At 41.8% G+C, this 9,104-nt stretch overlaps 1 protein-coding gene across 12 annotated transcripts in view; it reads right to left on the bottom strand.

Moving 5' to 3' along the window:
- Znf638 (zinc finger protein 638) overlaps positions 1-9,104 on the bottom strand; it is a 141,515-nt gene that overhangs the window by 75,909 nt on the left and 56,502 nt on the right. For 4 of the 12 annotated variants that reach the window (XM_031382329.1, XM_031382336.1, XM_031382333.1 and 1 more), the window contains exon 1: positions 2,291-2,414. The exons of 2 other annotated variants lie outside the window; for them this stretch is intronic. The gene's annotated coding sequence lies outside the window, so the exon portion shown is untranslated. Of the gene's footprint in view, positions 1-2,280; positions 2,418-9,104 lie in introns of those variants that run through there. 6 more of the 12 variants (XM_031382334.1, XM_031382337.1, XM_031382339.1 and 3 more) reach the window with 3 other exon arrangements.

Here is a 9,104-nt window from a genome sequence, read left to right as displayed (position 1 = left end):
AAGAAGAAGAAGAAGAAGAAGAAGAAGAAGAAGAAGAAGAAGAAGAAGAAGAAGAAGAAGAAACTGGATAGACTTATTCAAACCATCATCAATGGCAAGGCACAGTGAGTAAGTATGAAAACCCACCCAGGCTCTTGCATCTATGAGTTGAGTTCATATATTCAATACTGGAGCATCCAATACATAACAGTTACTCTGCCATAAAGCAAGGGTCATGCCTGAAATCCTAGCACTTGAGAGTTATTGTACTACCTCTACCTCCAAATCCAAGGTCACCCTGATCTAATTTATACCCTGATCTAATTTAATGAGTTCTAGGCTAGCTACCTAGAAAGATTTTATAAATAAACAGTCAGCAAACTATTACTCTAAATACTAAATTCTGGTAAATGCAATAAAAGTCATATATAAAATTTATAGATGCAAACTATCTTCAAGTTTGATAGTTTTCAATTAGTCTAAATTCCGGTTTTTTTGTTAAGAGGAAGTATCCACAGGCTACAAATTTCTATCAGAAGATGTTACCTAGTCACATTAAATTTTGAAATAAGTAATATTTGAAATAAATAATTAAGAAACATCTATATGCTGAAGGACAAGAGCACTCCATACTGGATCTCAGTATACTAAAAGAAAGCTCAAACAAATAGTGCAAGTTTACCAATAAGAAAAAAGAAAATTCAGAAAGACTAAAACAACTAAAGTCTCACACATAAGAGAACGATGGATTTGAATCCATAACTTCTGGTTCCAAAACCTACTCTCTGCCCATTAGACTCATCATTTTTGTTTATTACATAAAAACCAAAATTTCAGAGATCTTAAAACACTCTTACAACATCTAGAAAATGATGACTGCGAGAACCTTTTTTAGAACTAGAATTTACGGTAAAAGCACATTCCGTAACAAATGCAGAAAACTACAACGCATTCAGTGTACAAGGTAATATATGTGTCATGAATACATTTTAAAACCAGTTAATCAAAACAAAGAGATTTTTTCAACTTCTTTCAACTGTTTTTTATCTTTAGCCATTGGTTCCAACACAAATGACATGGCGGGGAATGGCCTAGCATATTTTAGTATATTACATTTTAGATTCCACAAATATGAAAGTACACACTACAGAACATGGAAATATAAAAGTCAAATTTTGTAAAGCAAAATGCAGCATGAGCTCTCTATATCTTAAGTGTATAATCATTAATAACATTTTGAAAAAATGTAATAAACAACTTTATTTTCCTGTGGTAACATCCTTATATTAATTTTTCTTGTAACCTTTTTCCAGTCTGTCATTTTAAATTTCTAAACTTAAGCAGTAAACACAACTCCCTTGAAAAACAAGTTAACCCTTCATACACAAAATGACGAGAAGGAGAATTTTATGTGAGCATGAACAATTTCAAAACTGGTTAAGAGAGATGACTCCACATGGTCGGGTGGATCCTGGTAAGAAGCTTTTCTTCAGAACTTTTCACACTGAGTGTTCCTTCCAGAATTCCCAAACTGCCAAAGGGTAATTTTAATATTAAATAGCTCGAGGCTACAATCATTGTCAAGCTCAAAGATTTTGTAATACTGAGACTCCCTCACACGCAATTACGACAAAGGGCGTCTCAAACATCCTCGGAGAAGAGAGTCCGCGGTACAGACCTCTCGGCTCTCCCCCCAACCTAGGAACCACACCAACACAAGCACACATCCCCATACATCGGTGTCCACGACTCCTCTAAGAATGTGGAAGTGTCACCGCCATTTTCGACGACATCCCTGGGCCGACAATCTCGGCTTCGGTGCTCACTGGGGCGCTTGGCCCGCGACACCCCGCACACCGTGCCAGACCAGACCCCCTGCGGGGACGCTCTTCCAGCCCGGCTAAGGGCGCACGCGGCCCACGGGGCTCGGAACGGCGCTCGGGCACGCGGCGGACTCCCCGCTAGCTGTCAGGCCTGAGGAGCGGCAGACCCGCGGCGCTGGGGAAGGGGCGGCCGGACTCCAGGATGGCGCCGCCCGCCCCTACGCAGAGCAGCGGCTGCAGGCGGCTGCGCCCGGCGGCACTGCGGCGCGACGGCGCGGTCCGCCAGGGGCGAGGGGACCAGGCCACGGCCGAGGCCCACCCGGGGTCCCTCGGCTCCGCCCGCCCCGCCGCCGCCATCTTGTACGCAGCGGCTGCGACACATACAATAGTCGACCGCGACCTCACAGGGACCGCTCGGGGCCGGCGCTAAGGACCTCTGCCATCCAGTCCCCGGCTCCCCGCAAGGCAGCGGCCCTACCTATGCCTACCGACTAACAGCTGGATCCCATCCGTGCCACACACAGTTTAGCACTCGGCCTCCAGTCGCGGCGACGAAGCAGCTACCGCCTCCATGGGACTACACGCATGCGCATCTTCGTCTAAAGCCCTCCTCCGCTCACCGCGCCTGCGTGCCTCAGGCTCGGCGTTCTCGGGAGACGCTGTCAGGGGCAAGGCCGCCCTCTGCCGGAAGGGGGCAATCGCCAGCTATGGCTGGTCCTACACTTGCAGCGGTCTGGGTAGCATCACTCAAGATTTCAGAACCTGCAAACTATGCTGGTCTTTCTTGTCCTCTTTTCCATGAAGCCATCTCTGATTACTATTCCCTCAGTATCACAAAGTACCATCCATTTATTATATAATGATTTAAATATGCTAGGTATTCTCGCCTTTACTGTTCACCTCCTCACCCCCTTTTTAAAGAAAAGGTCTGGCACACCCTATGCAGCTCTAGGCTGGTTTTGAACTCACATAACTCCCACCTGCTTCTGTCTTCCAGATCTTGGAAATATAGGCGTGTGCCTCCACATCTGGATTTATCTCCCACCTCTTAAATGGGAAATTAGGCCGCGCTGTGTTAGTACAGGCCTTTAATCTCAGCACCTGACAGGCAAGAGGCAGGCAGATATCTGTGAAAGAAGCCTGCCCAGTCTACAGAGGATGTTCTAGGACAACCAAAAATACACAAGATAGATAGATAGGTAGATAGATAGATAGATAGATAGATAGATAGATAGATAGATAGATAGATGGATGGATGGATGGATGGATGGATGGATGGATGGATGGATACATAGATGATAGAGAAACAGTAATAAAATGGGAAATTAGAATGGAATAAAAGTTTACAGAAGGGCTGGAGAGATGGCTCAGCAGTTAAGAGCAATAACTGCTCTTCCAGAGATCCTGAGTTCAATTCCCAGCAATCACATAGTGGCTCACAACCATCTGTAATGGGATCTGATGACCTCTTCTGGTGTGTCTGAAGACAGCTAAAGTGTACTCATATATGTAAAATAATTCTTTAAAAAAAAGTTTAAGTCACTCTTGCCTCTCTCTTGCCTCTTGCCCCCTTGCTCCCCCTCTCTTCCCCCCTCTCTCCAAGAGGTCATGGCCAGCCCCCACTTCTCTATTCTCTCCTTCTCTCTGCCTTTCTCTGCCTCTGCTATCCTCTTAACTGCCTCCCCCATGCCCTAAATAAACTCTATTCTATACTATAAAAAAAAAGTTTAAGTCAAAAGACTAATATTGAAAATCCTTTTATGTCATTTCAGAATTTAAAAAAGAAAACCTACCTGGGTGGTAAACATCTATAATCCTGATTGATTTTACCCATGAAAAACACTGGGTTAAGAAAATTTTAAAATTGTTTTCTTCAGTGTTCTATCTTAGGGCCCCCAAAAGATGCCTTCACCCCAGACAGCTGGAAGCAATTTTAAGAGAATGATGGCCTCACTCCCAGGAGATGGGGTGGGTGGTTTTATGATCATTCCAAACATGATGGAAGTTTGTCATCATTAAAGAGGGGTTAACCACAAGTTGTAAATGGTCTTGATCAGGAAGAAAAGTATAGGAGGTTAGATTCAAGGATCTTCTCTTTTTCTCTTTATCCTTCTTTCTCTATCTAGTGTTGGGGGGAGGGGAGGAGTGGGGATAAAAAAAAGGATGGGGGATATAGGAATAATAGGATAAAAGAGTAGATTATTGAATCAACTTTTAAAATAAAGAGCATCAACAAGCTAAATATTTAGATTGACATGGAGTTTTATATCCTGGTAAAAATTTAAGGTCCTATTTCACTGCATATATGTAATGTACTGGGTATATGTTTTGACTCCTGTTTAAGGTACTGTACCATTGCAACTCATTTTTTTTTAAAGACTTACTTATTGCTATATGTCAGTACACTGTAGCTGTCTTCAGACACACCAGAAGAGGGCGTCAGATCTCATTAAGGATGGTTGTGAGCCACCATGTGGTTGCTGGGATTTGAACTCATGACCTTCAGAAGAGCAGTCAGTGCTCTTACCTACTGAGCCATCTCACCAGCCCTGCAACTCATTTTTAAACGTGATGTAAAGTTCTAGTCCTTAAAGCCTACTATTACAAATTGTTTAGGATAATTAAAAAATGCAAGTTAGTAGTCAATCAAACTTGTGGTCATCATGAATACTAGTTAAATTACAGAAATAAATTTTATTTAGCCTCCTATAGATGTTTTCAAAGTTACACAAATAGTAAATAGCTAGAAACAAGCAATGTTTGCCTATTCAGATATACCTTAGAAAGATGGTTGGTATTTTAAATACTTCAAAGATCTGTAGAATGTGGCATTTATGGTGTTTTATTAATAAAAGGCCTTTTATTAATAATTAAGGCTTTTTGAGACACATCAACTGGCAGCAACCCAATAAAACTTCAAAGAAGATGATGAGCATCAAAGAATCTCTCTATGGAATTTGCTTCAAATGTGACAAAGCTAGACACTAGGCAAAAACCTGCCCTTGCCTTAACAGCATACTGCCCAAAACTTGAACAAGAAAGACACAGAAAAAATGAGTGCAGAACTTTGCCAAGACAAAGTAGGCAAGTCTTCAAAATTCCTGATTTACAAAAGTCTGTGGGATATTCTGAGCCTATAGGCCAAAGATGGATGCTCAAATGTTGCAGAAGAAGTTTTGGTGACTGACCAGCAGTCTGTCATTTCTATAGTCTGGAAGCTGCTTCTCTGTGCTTCCTGTTCACTCAGGTAATATTTATACTGCTGAGGTCTCTAATGGGGTCAAAGGCTACATAATTATAGTTGGACATTATACTTAAGTTGTTTAGGATGTAAGAAAATATTATGAGGTCTAATATGATGGTTTAGGTTGATAAATGCAAGTTAATGATAGAAAGTGACTTAGGAATAGAATTTCGTACTTGCCAAGATAGGATAATGCAGTACTTTCACCAAGGTTGACAAACACATATTGACTGGACACCGTGAAGGTAATTTCTTTTTCTCGAGACAGGGTTTCTCTGTATAGCCCTGACTGTCTTGGAACTCACTCTGGAGACCAGGATGGCCTCGAACTCAGAAATCGGCCTGCCTCTGCCTTCCAAGTGCTGGGATTAAAGGCATGCGCCGCCATGGCTCGGCAGCATCCCATCTTTAAACTTCTTTTATTATGAGCAGTCTTCTCCAAAGGTTTTAAAATATTTTGATCATTTTTTCTCAACCTTCTAAAATCAATTTGATCATTTATATTTTTCTGAAAATCATTCACTTCATTTAGGTTTTTAAAACGTTTCTCACCGGGCGGTGGTGGTGCACACCCCAGCACTTGGGAGGTAGAGGCAGGCCGATTTCTGAGTTCGAGGTCAGCCTGGTCTACAGAGTGAGTTCCAGGACAGCCAAGCCTACACAGAGAAACCCTGCCTCAAAAAAAAAAAAAAGTTTCTCCACAGTTAACCAAAGTAACCCTGTAAGTTCATCCCTTTTATGAACTTTTTTTTTCTTGTATGACAATTCCTTATATGTCAGTATTATCAGACCAGTTTATCACCTTCTAATACACTTACGACTTATTTCTCCTTTATGTTTGTGAGAGTTTCTGCATGCCTGTGCTCTCAGGGGCCAGAAGAGGACATGAGATCCTCTGGAATTGTAGTTACAGAGGGTTATGACCTACCATATGGATGTTGGAAACAGAATCATAGTCCACTACAAGAGAAGCCAGTGCTCTTAACAGCTGAGCTATCTCTCCAGCCCCCTATCATTAATTTCTTATTCTTTGTTGTATTTATGGATCTTTCTCCATGAATAGAAGTCCCATGAAATATGAAGTATTTGTGTTTTCCTCACTGTATGCCAAGGTAGTAGAAAAATTAGTAAATATTTGTTGAAATAAGGAATGACTGATAGGTAAAAAATATATATGTAGGTGTATATGTATCTTTGTGTTATTATTGAGCATAATTTCATAGCTACTAGCCATGGTCTTTTCCTCATTTAAAAACCTCCATTTCAGCTGGGTGTGGGGGTACAATACTAAAATCCAGCTCAGAAATAGGCTGAGGTAGAGGGATCTGGACTCGAAGACCAATCTGGGATATACAATGAGTTTGAGGTCAATCTGAGTCACAGGGTAAGACCCTGCCTCAAATCATTTGTTTACAAACATTTTTCTCATATCTAGTGGCTTGACTGTCTCTTATCAGAAGATAATTCATTTTTTTAAAAATGTTTATTTTTATGATTTTAAATTTTGTATATGTGTGTGTAGGATAGTGTGCACATAAATGCAGATGGCTAAGTATGCTAGAGGCATCAAATCTTTCTGGAGCTAGAGTTACAGGTAGTTGTAAGTCACCCTATACAGATATTGAGGACTGACCTTCAGTCCTCTAGAAGAACAATACACACTCTTACCCAAAGGCATCATTCCAGCCTAGAACATAATTCATATATACAATGAATATTTATCTTCCATAGTGTGTTGGTGGCTTAATGGTGTGCACAGCTGCCTTCCAAAGAATATTTATCTTTTGTTAAATGTTACATTTAGTTTCTCTCCTTTAATATTTTCTGTGTTTCTGACATTATCTTTAAATTTTCATGCAATGAAATCTTTGATACAGTTCCAGTATCGAATTTTTCCTTCATGAATTTTGAGGTTTTTTGTAGTCTAGCAAGCCTTACCCTATCCTTTATGTGACTGTTTGAATAAGAATGGCCTTCGGGCCAGCCTGGTCCACAGAGTGAGTTTCAGGACAGCCAGAGCTACACAGAGAAACCCTGTCTTGAAAAAAACAAACAAAACAAAAACAAAACAAAAAAAAGAATGGCCTTCAGGCCAGGCAGTTGGTGGTGCATGCCTTTAATCCCAGCACTTGGGAGGCAGAGGTAGGCCAGCCTGGTCTACAGAGTGAGTTCCAGGATAGCCAGGGCTACACAGAGAAACCTTGTCTCAAAAAACAAAAACAAAAACAAAACAAAAAACAAAAAAGAAATGGCCTTCATAGGCTAGAATATTTAAATGCTTAGTCATCAGGAAGTGGCATTTATTTGAGAAGGATTAAGTGGCCTTGGTGGAGGAAGTGTGTGTCGCTCCCATGGGTTGGGCTTTGGGATTTCAAAGCCCACAGCAAGCAGAGCATGCTTCACACTCCTTCATTCTAGAGGCCTATGGACCAGAATGTCCCTCTCAGCTACGGCTCCAGCCCTGTATGCCTCCATGTTCACTGCCATGATGATAATAAACCAAACCTCTGAAACTACAACCAAACCCTAGTTAAATACCTGCTTTCTCTTCTAAGAGACATGCCTCGTGTGGTATGTCTTCACAGCAATGGGAGAGTGACTAAAACAAGTTGATACTAGGGACAGGGTATTGCTGTGACAGGACTTACCATGCTGTTTGTTGGAGAAATATGGAGGAGTATGGGATTTTGAACAACAAAAGTGGTTGATTGCTTTAAGCAGAGCTTAATGGGCTATACTAATAGGAACACAGAAGACAATGTAGAGGGCAATTTGAATTGTGGGGGACCAGCTCAAGACGTTTCAGAGGGAAACAATATTAGTAGGTAGCCTAGAGATCTTGTGATATTTTGGCAAAGCATGCGGCTGCTTTCTGTCCTTGTTCTAAAAAATGCTTAAGGCTATACTGAAGAATTTTAGATTAATGACATTGGAAGAGGAGATTCCAAAACAACCTAGCCTTGACTGTGTCAGTTGGTTAATAGTAATCACCTTTTTTTGTTGTTGTTTTTGTTTTTGTTTTTATTTTTTGAGACAGGGTTTCTCTACATGGCCCTGGCTGTTCTTGAACTCAGAAATCTGCCTGTCTCTGCCTCCCAAGTGCTGGGATTAGAGGCACACAACCATGGCCCGGCTAGTAATCACTCTTATGAAGATCTATAATGAAAAGGAGCAAGGTGGACAAAGAGAAAAAAAGTACAGTTTGAGATGAAAAGAAGCACTAGCACTGGAAGGATAATGGAGCTAAGTCCAGTCCTCAAGGAGATAAGTTAATTAAAAAAAAAAGCCTGATGCTAAATGGGAAGAGGGAGTAGTGCCCTCACAGTAAGACCCAACCAGCTAAGCTTGAGACTGGGAGAAGAAATTAAAAGAAAGCTTTTAAGCCAGTGAGAAAACCACCAGCCACAGAAAGCTGATGCAAATGTAACTGAAAGAAGAGACCAAGTTCCAGCCCAAGCAAAGAGCAGAGCTAGGCAGCTTCTGCCATGACCACAGTTCCAGCATTTGCTGACTAGGCCCCCTCTCCTCCCTTTGGAGGTCATGTATGTCCACTGTATGCTGGGAGGATGTGATCTGCCTCTTGATTTTATGAGGGATTATGGTTAAGAGATGGCAATGAGTCTCAGAAAAATTAAACTTTGGATTTTTAAGTAGTATTGAGACTGTGATAGACTATGGAAATGTTTAAGTTGGATTGAATGCATCTTTGTATTATATGGCTACAAGCCTATGGAGACCAGGGAGTGAAAATGTGGTAATTTGCCACAACACCCAGAGGAAGCTCCACTCCCAGGCTCTCTGACACACCCAGGATCGAGGTGAGCAGGAACCAACATCTGTCCCAACACTGGGAGTAACTGGGACCATCGGGACTAGGCACACAGGAACTCTGCCAGCCCAGTGACTTGGGTTCCTTCTGGTCTATCTGGGCTGGGGTCCAGAGCAGACCTTGGGCGCAAGCTCCACAGCCAGTCCCACAACACCCAGAGCAAGCTCCACTCCCAGGCGCTCTGACACACCCAGGATCAGAGGTAAGCAGGAACAAACATCTGTCCCAA

This window comes from Mastomys coucha, unplaced genomic scaffold (genome assembly GCF_008632895.1).
Source record: "Mastomys coucha isolate ucsf_1 unplaced genomic scaffold, UCSF_Mcou_1 pScaffold20, whole genome shotgun sequence".
In the NCBI taxonomy this organism is placed as follows: Eukaryota; Metazoa; Chordata; class Mammalia; order Rodentia; family Muridae; genus Mastomys; species Mastomys coucha.
Note: the sequence above shows the minus strand (reverse complement) of the source record. Positions and strands in the feature narration are given on the sequence as shown.